Here is a 14056-nt window from a genome sequence, read left to right as displayed (position 1 = left end):
GCCCTCCGCCGTTTCCGACGTCGTCTTCTCTTCTGCTGCTGCGTCGGTGCGGCCGCGGTCGCTTCGCCGCCCCCGGCACGGTTGCGGCTCGAGAAAGCTGCACAACCGCGCCAACTGGCGACGTGCGGGCCGCCACACCGGACACAAGTCGGCAGAGCGTTGCTGCCGCGGTCGCAGGCGCGGCTGTCGTGCTCACCTGAGCAGTCGACGCACCGCGCCGCGTTGCGGCAATACTTCGCAACGTGGCCCTTGCCCTGGCACCTGAAGCACTGGGGCTGAGGGTCCGTGGCGGTCGGGAGAGCCTCCGTCGTAACCTGGAAGCCCAGCAACTTCTGCAAGTCGAAGATGTCGCTCCCGCCGTCGACCGTTTGCACGGTCACGGCATAGAGCGGCGCCCTCTTCCTGTCGGTCCGGTTGTGCAACCTTGCGGCTGCATTACCAAACCCGGCTCGCAGCAGCCCTTCCCGGACCGCTGCCTCATCACAGCACCGAGGTAACCCCCTGAGGAGTGCCTCAGTCGTCTTCATCCTTCCTACGGAAGGTGCCTTCTCACGCGCCGGCGGCGCGTCGACGATGTGGTCGGCCACTTGACCTCGATCGCCCTGTGGTCGGCCACGTTTGCGGCTCGAACGCAGATCAGCGAGTCTGTATCGACAGACTCGTAGACCACCTCGTTCCGAGCGCAATTCGTGATGGTGTCGAACAGCGCTGTCCACCCGCCTTTGCACTTGACGTACAAAGGGTGGACAGGCCGCGACTCGTCTTCTCGGGAGTTCCTTGCACGGTCGGCAGACTCAGTGAGTTGCACAACCGAAGGACCCTTTGTAGCGGCAGGTTTCCTCTGCGCACCCTTCTTTCCCATGCTGCGAGGCGCGGAACACGACAATTTGCACACGTTGTGAAAACAACGCACGACAATTTGCTCGCCGCGGCGCCCACAGCACAGAAAACCTCTTCACGAGTTCTCAACGGCCGAGTAAGCGAAGCGCGCAACGGCAGCGATGCGCTCGCCTCGCCAGCTCAGGCCGCTCTAGCCGCGGGGTTCGGTCGTGACGGCGGCCGATTTAAATACCCTCCGCCCATGGCGCGCTCCCACCGCCGTCCGCGCCCCGCGCCACGGTCGCGCAGTGGAACAGATTGCGACGGCGTCTGAGATGACGTCGGTGTGATGGCTCTGTCCGCCGTGGTCGTCACAACTATACGTTGCTCGATTTACTCTTCCGGAAAATCACGCCATGGAGTATGACCGCACGAGGATTCTGGTGCAGACGTCGAGATACTGGGACAGCGTTGTTAGAGAGTCCATCGAAATTCGCACCAATGACGACCTCATAAACCGTGACTGTGGCTATAATCTTAGCAAGGCTTGGGAACCAGCGATTGGGTTAATCAAGAGTAAATCGAGCAAACGTATAGTTGTGACGACCACGGCGGACAGAGCCATCACACCGACGTCATCTCAGACGCCGTCGCAATCTGTTCCACCGCGCGACCGTGGCGCGGGGCGCGGACGGCGGAGGGAGCGCGCCGCGGGCGGAGGGTATTTAAATCGGCCGCCGCCTCGACCGAACCTCACCCCCCCCTCCCCCAAACTCTTATAAGTCCCTCCAGATCCTTGAGCGTCATGCACTCCGCCTCACCTTCCGTATACGTCTCCCGTCCCCCACGCGGATCCTCTATGATCTCATTCCTTTCCCCCATCTGCTCTTATTCCTCGAACATATCCGCATCCTCTACACCTCCCGCCATCTTGAACCCCCTCACCCCCTGGTTGCTCCTCTCCTCTCCGATCCCCGCCCCCTGCCAAGTCTTCACCGTTGTGTCCCCCTTACACTCCATCTCTACACCCTACATCTCCTTTCCCAAGGTGGCTTCCATCAACTCCCCCTCCCAGATGATGCCCTCTCTCCCTCCATTTATCCCTCCTATCAACTCTGATCCTCACTCCCCCTCCTTTCCTCTGTCCTTTTCCCGGGCTCCCTCTCCCCCCCTTCCATCCTCTTCCTTCCCCACCTCCCTTCTCTTTGCCCCCTTCTCTCCCCTGAGTCATTTTACATTTCCCTCCTCTGCCTCCTCTCATTCCATCTCGCGTCTGCCCTTCTCCCCCTATATTAGTCCTCTCCCTCCTTGGTTCCCCCCCTCCTTTTCGTTTTTTCCTCTCCTCCCTCCTTGTTTTTCCCCCTACTCCAGGTCCCCCCCCCGATCTGCCTTGGATCGGGAGCGCCATCTTTGTGCCGCCTTTTTCGTGCAGTATTTCACAGTGTGTTTTTCCAGTGCGTGCTCCGTGTTGTGTCTTTTGAGAAGTGTAGCGAACAGCCATCATACTGTCGCTGGGTGTGCTTTTCTTTTTATCTCTTGCGAACAGAAACCAGACTGTCGCCATGTTTTTTAATTGTGTGTCTACTATGTTACTTGTCTGATTCCTGTGTATTTTATCAACATTGCCAACCCCTTTTGCTTTCTGTTTTAACTTTCCGCATTTTTACGCCATTTTACACTTTAAATCACCATTTTATCGCCTGTTTTTCCTTGTTTCTTTCTTCTTCCTTTTTTAAACAAAAGTCTGTAGGCTGTAGAGCAGCGTAGTAAGCTGCTGCCAGCCCGCCCCCTTCGGGGGGAATTGAAAATCAATAAAGAAAAAAAAAAATCGACCGAACCCAGTTCCCTCTGAGCAGCCATAGCGTACGGATCTCCGTGCCGGCACGTTCACAGGAGCTCAGCCCGTCAGTTCACCTGATGATGATGGCGACATGTATGATCGCCGAAATATTGTGCCCGTTGGACACTATAGACCCGCAGCACACCCGTGGATATTTTGATTATCAAATACGCCGGGAGAAACTCAAGAATCACTGATATTTGTTAATTGCAATGAGCGCTATTTTCCATCAACTCGTTAAGTATAATTAATTCTGTAAAGGAATGTCTGTCGGTAATAACGCGGATGAGTCAAGGCTGTGCATAAACAAGCCAAAATCGTTTTGCCTATTTATTTGTGATCATCTCACCAAAATTAAAGAACAAAGAGTGGGATCATCTAGAAATGTGTAATGAAAGAAGTCGGATATTTCCATATATGACAGACTTAATTAGTATTTGCATTTATAATGGGTGAATTTTTCCTTGTGAACTGTTGTGATACCTGCGTATTATGAACGCGAGATCATTTTACTTTGCGTTCGTCTTTAGTATCCGAAAGATTTGCAGCTCCTGCTGGGTGATAAATTAGTGTTGTAGAAGTTGTTTAAAGTCGTAGCAAACACCGTAGTACCTTGATCTCTGTCTTTTGTTAAACAGTATTTGTATGAGATTTCGACAGTGTCATTCCAACCCATCTTATCGTGCTTTAATAATTGGGACATGGATGTAAGAACATACTAGCAGTGTGGGACTGCATGAAACAAATACTGCACTGTATGACCATAACGAATGTTCCTGATGCGTTGCTACATTCTCTTTCCACCTTTAAAACTCTGCAGCAAAAGTTAAAAGTGTGTGAATCACATACACAGAAAGCTTATGTGGCACTGGCAACAATAAAATAATTTGGCTTCTACAGAACTTCAGCCTAAATTTGTATTGTCTCATGCATGCGTATGTTTCACCTAGACAATGGTACCATATTCTTTAAGGTCTTCCTTTTTTTTTTTTTTGGTCGGTTACAAAAATATGCTGCAACACTCCGGTCACAATTTTCAGTTTTTACGTTTTCTCGCAATGAGTCAATTTCTTTGTATGCTATTCGCCTAAATAATTCACTGAAAATACTTCACAACCCACGTTATAGCACTAACTATGGAAACTCAAAACCACTTTAGCACGATGACAACCAAAACTCAAATGAACGCAATATTACCCGTTAAACTCCGCACGTCTCCATTTACCACCAGAGGGCACCAGCAAATATAACAGCATGACACCTAAAAAACACAACCAACTCAAAAACTCCGCATCGTAGTGACGTCACACACCACAATACCATTACGTCACGGGTCAAAGCAGACGGGTGGAATCGGACGTTTCCGTTGATCCAGCCAGAAGGCATAAACAAAACAAAAACAAAAACTTCTTTAGGTTGGCCGTTGCCACTACTTGTTCTGTTATTGTACATTCAAGAACGTAATCATGAAGTTAATTTCACTGACGAAAGTGCTAATGATAATGTGTGAGGTGGTGATGGTTAGTACAATTTTAATTAAAATCTATAATACAAGTGTAAATTTCCTATCCAATCCTCATAAAAGTATATTTATATATTCTGTGTGTGGTATATTGAGTTATTTAGTTTCAATGTCAAGTAGCAAGGGGTACCTTTTACTACTTGAAATTAGTGCAGTTACTAAGCACACCTCCTTCCTCATGGAAAGAAACCTGATAGTTTCATTATATTGCACTGATAAATGCAAATGGAAGTGGCACATATACACACTTTCATGTTATTCTATGGAGGTCTCTAGGAGACAACACATTTAAGTTAAGAAAGGTTCCCCTACACCCGAGGTCACCTTGACAGCTGGCTGGTGACAGTCTGGGGTAGAAAGGGAAAAGGTTAATTGGAGGATGTGAAGTCATACTGCATATTAATGCAAGGGCCTACTAAATTAATTTTCTGGTGGTAAGTCCATTGCTCAATATAGATTTGAATCACAATTCTAGTAAATTTTAGTTGTAGTTTGCAGACCTGTAATTTGCACAGGGTTCTCATATACATCTACATCCATACTCCGCAAGACATCTGACAGTGTATGGCAGAGATCGGTAGCTGTTCATCTCTTACCAAGATGATTGAACATAGAAAATGTGGTAGAAATCAGAGATGTTTAACTTGAAAGGATTGCTTTGTGTTGTTTACATACAATGGCCCATTAATGTCCTTTTTCATTACATTCCTCACAGAATCAAGCAAATACTTCACACAATCAAGCAAATACTTCCCACCTCCCTCCCCTCATCTGATCTAATCCTCTGGAAACTGATTTAGTTGAATGTCAAATATTGCTCACATTGCTTTGGAAACAGCTGCTGACATTTCAGGTAATGTAATGTATTAAGTTCTCCAGGTTGCTGTATGTGTACCCATACATGCAAAAGTAGATACATCCAAAAATAATTTACTCTTCCTCTGATAACTAAATTATAACTGGGAATTAACACACAATGTTCTACAGAGTACTTTAAAGAGTGGCTAACAAGCTATATCTTTGGCCTGGTTTATATATATATATATATATATATATATATATATATATATATATATATCCACACCGGCTGTTCAGAGCATCCTCCTACAGGCCAACCGCAAATTAGATCAGCATGCCACCCTCCACCTCAAAAAACTATCCAATCTCCTGGTTTCCCACCTCCGGAAAGGCAACTCACTCACCCTTCACAACCTTTCCAGCAAGCCTCAACCTCCTCTCATTGCACACAAACCCAGTCTCTCCCATCTACTCAATCTCCCACTTCCAGCTCCACTCCCTCCAAAACCTCAAAATTCCAATCAACACAATCTGGAACCACAACAACCTAATCCAGTAGTTAACCTTTCCTCCAAACCTCTCTCCCAATCCGAAACCTCTGTCCTATCCAAAGGCCTCACCTTCAGCCCCACTCCCAGATTCAACCAAACAGCCCTCGTCAAAGATTTACTGTCCTACACTTGTACTCTCTGCTGCCACGAAGAAAAATGATCCTAATCCTACTCCTAATGATCCAGCTCCCCAAGACACTATCCAAATTGAACCCTGCCTGGAACAGTTCTGTCCTCCGTCACAGCGGGACCCACCTCCTCTTCCTCAAAATCACCCTCTCCAAACCTTCCAGGAATTTCTGACTTCCAGCCTTGCCTCTCAATCCTTCTTAAAAAACCTTAATCCTACTCCAAACATCACCACTGCTGAAGCCCAGGCTACCCGTGATCTGAAGGCTGACCGATCCATCGTCATTCTTCCGGCGGACAAGGGTTCCACGACCTTGGTACTTGATCGTCGGGAGTATGTGGCTGAGGGACTGCGTCAGCCTTCAAACAACACCACATACGAAGTTTGCCAAGGTAATCCCATTCCTGATGTCCAGGCGGAGCTTCAAGGAATCCTCAGAACCTTAGGCCCCCTGCAAAACGTTTCACCCGACTCCATCAACCTCCTGACCCACCGACACCCCGCACCCCTACCTTCTACCTTCTTCCTAAAATTCACAAACCCAATCATCCCGGCCGCCCCATTGTAGCTGGTTGCCAAGCCCCCACAGAACATATCTCTGCCTACGTAGATCAACACCTTCAACCCATTACATGCAGTCTCCCATCCTTCATCAAAGACACCAACCACTTTCTCGAACGCCTGGAATCCTTACCCAATCTGTTACCCCTGGAAACCATCCTTGTTACCATTGATGCCACTTCCTTATACACAAATATTCCGCACGTCCAGGGCCTCGCTGCGATGGGGCACTTCCTTTCACGCCCATCACCTGCCACCCTACCTAAAACCTCTTTCCTCATTACCTTGGCCTGACCCACAACTTCTTCATTTTTGAAGGCCAGACATACCAACAATTAAAGGGAACAGCCATGGGTACCAGGATGGTCCCCTCGTACGCCAACCTATTCATGGGTCACTTAGAGGAAGCATTCTTGGTTACCCAGGCCTGCCAACCCAAAGTTTGGTACAGATTTATTGATGACATCTTCATGATCTGGACTCACAGTGAAGAAGAACTCCAGAATTTCATCCCCAACCTCAACTCCTTTGGTTCCATCAGATTCACCTGGTTCTACTCCAAATCCCACGCCAGTTTCCTTGACGTTGACCTCCATCTGTCCAATGGCCAGCTTCACACGTCTGTCCACATCAAACCCACCAACAAGCAACAGTACCTCCATTATAACAGCTGCCACCCATTACACATCAAACGGTCCCTTCCCTACAGCCTAGGTCTTCGTGGCAAACGAATCTGCTCCAGTCCGGAATCTCTGAACCATTACACCAACAACCTGACAACAGCTTTCGCATCCCGCAACTACCCTCCCGACCTGGTACAGAAGCAAATAACCAGAGCCACTTCCTCATCCCCTCAAACCCAGAACCTCCCACAGAAGAACCACAAAAGTGCCCCACTTGTACAGGATACTTTCCAGGACTGGACCAGACTCTGAATGTGGCTCTCCAGCAGGGATACGACTTCCTCAAATCCTACCCTGAAATGAGATCCATCATTCATGAAATCCTCCCCACTTCACCAAGAGTGTCTTTCCGCCGTCCACCTAACCTTCGTAACCTGTTAGTTCATCCCTATGAATTCCCCAAACCACCTTCCCTACCCTCCGGCTCCTACCCTTGTAACCACCCCCGGTGTAAAACCTGTCCCATGCACCCTGCCACCACCACCTACTCCAGTCCTGTAACCCGGAAGGTGTACACGATCAAAGGCAGAGCCACGTGTGACAGCACCCACGTGATTTACCAACTGACCTGCCTACACTGTGACGCATTCTATGTGGGAATGACCAGCAACAAACTGTCCATTCGCATGAATGGACACAGGCAGACAGTGTTTGTTGGTAATGAGGATCACCCTGTGGCTAAACATGCCTTGGTGCACGGCCAGCACATCTTGGCGCAGTGTTACACCGTCTGGGTTATCTGGATACTTCCCACTAATACCAACCCATCCGCACTCCGGAGATCGGAACATGCTCTTCAATATATCCTCTCTTCCCGTTACCCATCAGGCCTCAATCTCCACTAATTTCAAGTTGCCGCCACTCATACCTCACCTGTCATTCAACAACATCTTTGCCTCTGCACTTCCGCCCCGACTGACATCTCTGCCCAAATTCTTTGTCTTTGAATATGTCTGCTTGTGTCTGTATATGTGTGGATGGATATGTGTGTGTGTGTGCGAGTGTATACCCGTCCTTTTTTCCCCCTAAGGTAAGTCTTTCCGCTTCCAGGATTGGAATGACTCCTTACCCTGTCCCTTAAAACCCACATCCTTTCGTCTTTCCCTTTCCTTCCCTCTTTCCTGACGAAGCAACCGTTGGTTGCGAAAGCAAGAATTTTGTGTGTTTGTTTGTGTGTCTATCGACCTGCCAGCGCTTTCATTTGGTAAGTCACATCATCTTTGTTTTATATATATATATATATATATATATATATATATATATATATATATATATATATATATGGATTCAAAGTTCTTATTTTTGTATGTGCTGGCAGTTTATTGTGACACAACAGAAATACCACCCTGTAATTTGTATATGGTTAGGATGTCAGTGTACTTACATATTGTAATGTGCTGTGATTGTATATCTCACATCGTACCTGAATTTTATTGTAAATGACTAATACATTTTTTAAATGCATGACATGGAGCTATCTATCTTTCATTGCACTACCAGTTTCTGCATTATTTATTCACCAGTTAAATGTCAATGGCCACTACCAAACTATAGCCAAGAGCAAAGTAGACCACCCTGTGGCACAACATGCAGCTGAACATAACATGCCTGATTTCAATGGCTGCTTCGCTAACCAAGCCATCCACCACCAGCTTTTCTAAACTGCACAGATGGGAGTTACCCTTACAACACATTCTGTGATCCTGTAATTATCCTGGACTCAACCTATGGTAACATACTGTCCCCACACACTACACCCAACATTTTCCACCCTCTCTGTCGTATTACCTCCTCCCCATTCTCATCGCCTACACTCTTTCTTTGCCATCCTCTGCTAATGCACCTGTCCATCTTTCTCTGCTCCTCTCCTTCATTCCATTTTCCCCACCTCCCTGCCCCACAACCTCCTGACGCTCTGCCTGTTAGCGTTCTAGTACCTGCACACCCCGCAAGATGGCACTCCTCTCTTCCCTCACCTATACACTGCTAGCACTTCCCCTTCCCCACCCAATTCAAATTACTGCTTCTATCTCACAGTATAGTTGCACTCCAGCCTGTGCTGCCAGAGTTGGCAGTCAGGAAACTACGGAGAGGCTTCGTCCTGTCATAGCCCTCAGTAGTTCACAACCCCACAACAGACCACAGCAGTCCACCCACCCCACCGCCGGCCCACACCAAACACCAAACCAAGGTTTCTTGTGCAGTTCAGCCCTCATTTGACCCTCCCGCCCCCCCGGGAACGTCTCATACCAGACGAGTGTATCCCCAAATGTTTGCATGGCAGAGTAATTATGGTGTACACGTACATGGAGACAGAATTTGTGCAGCAATCGCTGACATAGTGTAACTGAGGTGGAATAAGGGGAACCAGCCCTCATTTTCTGAGGCTTCCCACTTGGGAAACAGCCCATTAGACCGCACAGCTATCTGGGTGGGCTATGCGTGAGGTGTGCTTGCTTGTAGTAATTAATGGTGTGTGTTTCTCTTTTTCCAATTGACTGTGGCCGAAAGCTTCTGTGTAAGTGTCTTTTAATTGGGCCTATCTGCAACTTAGCAGGTTATCTGTATGGCAAGTAGCAATCTATCTTTTCCTGCTCTGTTAAAAGTACCAAATACATAACGTAAAAAATGAAAATATGGAAAAGTTTCACACAAAGATGAAAGTTCCAGGTATTGAGAATGCGATCTTTTTATCAAAACAAAGTTATTTATCAAAATGCAAGTATAGCTACAGGTCTCTGATTTTTTAACAAAACTTCAGTCTTTGAAACAATCAAACTATGTGTGTATTTGAAGTACAAAACATAAAAGGTGCTACTGAAGTAATTTCATTCTTCTATAATATTGTTAAAAAAATACAGATTATTGGCACTACTGATATATCTAATGGGTTAAGGTGCACATCACAACAAGCAAAGTTTGATTACTGCACTATGCTTTAAAGAGAACAAAATGTGTGTGGATTATTTATCAAAATATCCAAAGATCTGTTGTATAAATTACGAAACACACGTGACATTACTGTTGACCTAACTTTCAGCTTATAAGTGCACTTGCCAAGGACTGAAAAATGCTGTCACTCAGTTCAAACTACATGACACCTCAATGAAACAGCACTGATACACCTTCATACAGGTTGGAAATGAGGATTGATATTCTTTGAACTATCCGTTTTCAGCTACTTTAGAAAGTCACCCAAGCATTATAGTGCATCCATGCTAAGGTATTAACTTTATCTTGTATTACAAAATGTTCTTGACCTTCTGCTGACATTGCTAACTTATGCTATTACATAGTGGAGACGACAAGAATCTTTGATGAAATAACACGCTGAACAGTACACTGTGACTGCCACAACCTTAATCATGGTGACTGCCATGGTTGATGCTACTGAGCGTAATGATGGTCATTTGACATGGTGACTACCATTTATCTGATCATGGTGACTACCATTACCCTGAATGTATGATGGGTACTGTTAGGGTATGAGACTATTTGACACTTTCCCCCTATATGTCACCATGATACAGCAAAATTGTAACCAGTTCTCCCATTTTACATACAGTTATAGAAAAAAAAACGAGCTCCTGGCCAGGCCGTGAATGCCAAAGGGCTATCCACTGGCCACCGTGTCATCCTCTGCATTGCAGTGTCAAGCAGATGTGTTATTGAGGGACATATGATCAGCACACTGCTATCTTGGCCTTTTGGCAGATTTTCTGGACAGTATCAAGCTATCAGGCATCATCCAACTGGGATCTAATTACATGTGGGGTCCCACAAGGTTCCATTTTGGGGCCCTTACTTTTTCTTGTGTATATCAATGACCTTTCATCAGTAACATTACCAGATGCCAAGTTTGTTTTGTTTGCCGATGATACAAACATTGCAATAAATAGCAAATCAAGTGTAGTCTTAGAAAGATCAGGCAATAAAATATTTGTGGACATTAATCACTGGTTCCTAGCCAATTCTTTGTCACTAAACTTTGAAAAAACACACTACATGCAGTTCAGAACTTGTAAGGGGTGTCCCAAGAGTATATGTCTAACATATGATGACAAGAAGATAGAAGAAGTGGACAGTGTTAAATTCTTGGGATTACAGCTTGATAATAAATTCAACTGGGAGGAGCACACCTCAGAACTGCTGAAGCGTCTTAACAAATGTCTGTTTGCAATGTGAATTTTGTCAGACATAGGGGATATAAAAATGAAAAAGCTGGCATACTATGCTTACTTTCATTCCATAATGTCATATGGGATTATTTTTTGGGGTAATTCATCAAGCCAAGCTAAAGTTTTCCGGGCACAAAAACGTGCAGTGAGAGTTATATGTGGTGTGAACTCAAGAACATCCTGCAGAAGCCTGTTTAGGGAACTAGGGATACTAACTACTGCTTCCAAATATATTTATTCCTTAATGAAATTTGTCATTAAAAATATATCACTTTTTCAAACCAACAGCTCAGTTCATGGAATCAATACTAGAAATAAGAATAATCTTCACAAGGATTTAAAGTCACTTAGTCTTGTACAAAGAGGTGTGCATTATTCAGGAACACACATTTTCAATAACTTGCCAGCAGCCATAAAAAGCTTAACAACCAATGAAATTCAGTTTAAGAGAAGCCTAAGGGATTTATTGGTGGCCAACTCCTTCTACTCCATTGATGAATTTCTTAGTAAAACCAACTGATTTGTATATAAGTACAACATAACTTCTGCACAATTTCAGTGCAGTAATGTGTTCATTGAAAATTTGTGTGTGTCTGTGTGTCTGTCTCTGTGTGTGTGTGTTAGTATAATCTAACTTCTGCACCATTTCAGTGCAGTAATGTGTTCATTGTAAATAAGTATTACAGTAGTTGTATTACCTTATAAATAAATAAAAAACTTTTTATTTTAAATTCAGTGCATTAGTATTTGTAAAATGACTCTTAGTGTTCATTAAAAATGACGATCATTCCAGTTGGTACCTGTGGAATGGTACATTAGCTTATTTGTTTTAGTTGTAAATATTTGTCATGTATTGTTGTTTTTCTGACATGTTCCACATCCTGGAGGACCTCCTCACTACGGATCAATTGGAATGAAAGTAAATCTAATCTAATCTAATCTAATCTAAACCAGTGTAGGATAGTGAGTGACTGCATTGTCCTGGCCTCGAATTGTTGTCCTCCACTGCAGAAGTCCGCTGTTGCCTGAGCAAGTTGCAGGGCAGCTCGCCAGTGCGAGGGCACCAAGTCTAAGAAGGTGGACTGTGAGTCTGGTGGTGAAGGCTCAAACTCGTGGTGGCTGCTTGCAGGACCAAATTACCTTGTCAACTGACATAGCCCTCTCCTCATGATTGGCACTGCCAGAGGGGATTCCCTTTAACTAGAATTACTGGGTATTTGTACTGGTTCTGTGCTCATTTTGTTGCGGCGATGTACTGCTTCTAACCGTGTACGGTATAACAAGTCCAGCACTCAGTGTGGAAACTGGCCATCCACTCCCACAGTAGCCATATCCTCTTGCTGTGTCATTGGTATTGCAATGCTCAGGCCAGTTCAGCTCACAATGTGTGAATAGGCCGGTTGCTTCAACTGCCATGATGGTGTTTTGGTTCCCACCAGCTTCTAAGGCATCTCACACGTGCTGTGGCAAAGCTGCAATTTTCGTAGTAGCACACAAACAGTAGTGGCTGTGCTACATACATCATCAGGCCTGCACATTAAAGACGTCCTTCCCAACCCTCCTAAAGTGGTATTCTGCTCCTCACCCAACCTCCACAATATCCTGATCCATCCCTGTGACACTCCCACTCCCAACCACTGCCGCGGGGGTCGTATCCTTGTGCAAGATCCAGGTGTCAGACCCGCACCGTTCACTCGCACAGTACATCCTACTCTAGTCCTATCGCGGGCTTATCCTGTCCCACCAGAGATAGGGCCACCTGTGAAAGCAGCCATGTCATATACCACATTTGCTCACTACGCATCAATTGGAATGAAAGTAAATCTAATCTAATCTAATCTAGTGGAGCCACTACTAGTCAGTCAAGTAGCCCCTCAGTTGCCATCACAAGGCTGAGTACATCCCGTACCAGTCCTCCAGCAAGGAAAAATCCTTGGCAGTATGGAGGACTCGAATCCAGGTCCTCTGTGTGCCAACCATTTATGCTGACCAGTCACTTACGTAGGCAGACAGTTATAGATTAGGAATAAAATGTAATTGTACAAATTGCCCCATACGAAATTATAACAAATTACCCTAATACACCTCGTGTTTCACAAAACTAACAAATTGTATCGTAAGTCATCATTGTGACATGAAATTGTAACAAATTGCACTATATGTTACTAACTAAGTATATGTATACACCTCGGCATAAATGACAATGTATGAAACAATTTCTTAGCAGTTTGTGTAACAATGATAAAAAAAGGACTGTTTTGTGCAAGAATGTTGATGTATGTGGCTATTTTTGATAATTTTGTGTAAGAGTTGTGATATCTTGCACTTTCGTGCAACAACGGTGATGTGTGGGGCATTTTGTTACAATTTTGTAAAGTAGTGCTGATTAACGGACCCATTTTTTGGAATTTTGTTTGGTGTTTGAGATACTATTTGAGATCCAATAGCTGATACTTACTGTTGGGTTATAGCCACATGTGTCAACTTCTGCTGTTAGAATACTATTTGAGATCCAGTATCTGACACTCACTGTCAGGTTATGCCACATACACTACAAGCTTTTGGTATTACAATACAGTTTTGAGATCCAGTAGCTGAGACCAACTGACAGGGCATTTTTTTTTAATTGTTGAGTAAAATCATTCATTACAAGTAATGGTAGTTGTACTGATCAGGATAATACCAATCATCATGTAAACTTACTATCATGACACCAGTAGTCTCCAACATGCATTTGAGCTCCTGGTAGACACCTTAATTGGGGTAATGGCAGTCGCCATGTCACCTGACCATCATTGCCCTGATAGTATCCACCATGCATTTGGCATAGTGATAGTCACCACAACTGAGGTAATGGCAGTTAGGCACACACATATTGTCAACTCCTAGTGTTAAGAATATTATTTGGGATTCAGTAGCTGACACCCACTCTCTGGTTATATCACATACACACATTATCACCATTGATTTGGGG

This window comes from Schistocerca nitens, chromosome 3, assembly GCF_023898315.1.
Source record: "Schistocerca nitens isolate TAMUIC-IGC-003100 chromosome 3, iqSchNite1.1, whole genome shotgun sequence".
Taxonomy (NCBI): Eukaryota; Metazoa; Arthropoda; class Insecta; order Orthoptera; family Acrididae; genus Schistocerca; species Schistocerca nitens.
The sequence above is the reverse complement of the archived record's forward strand: the minus strand, read 5'-3'. Positions refer to the sequence as shown.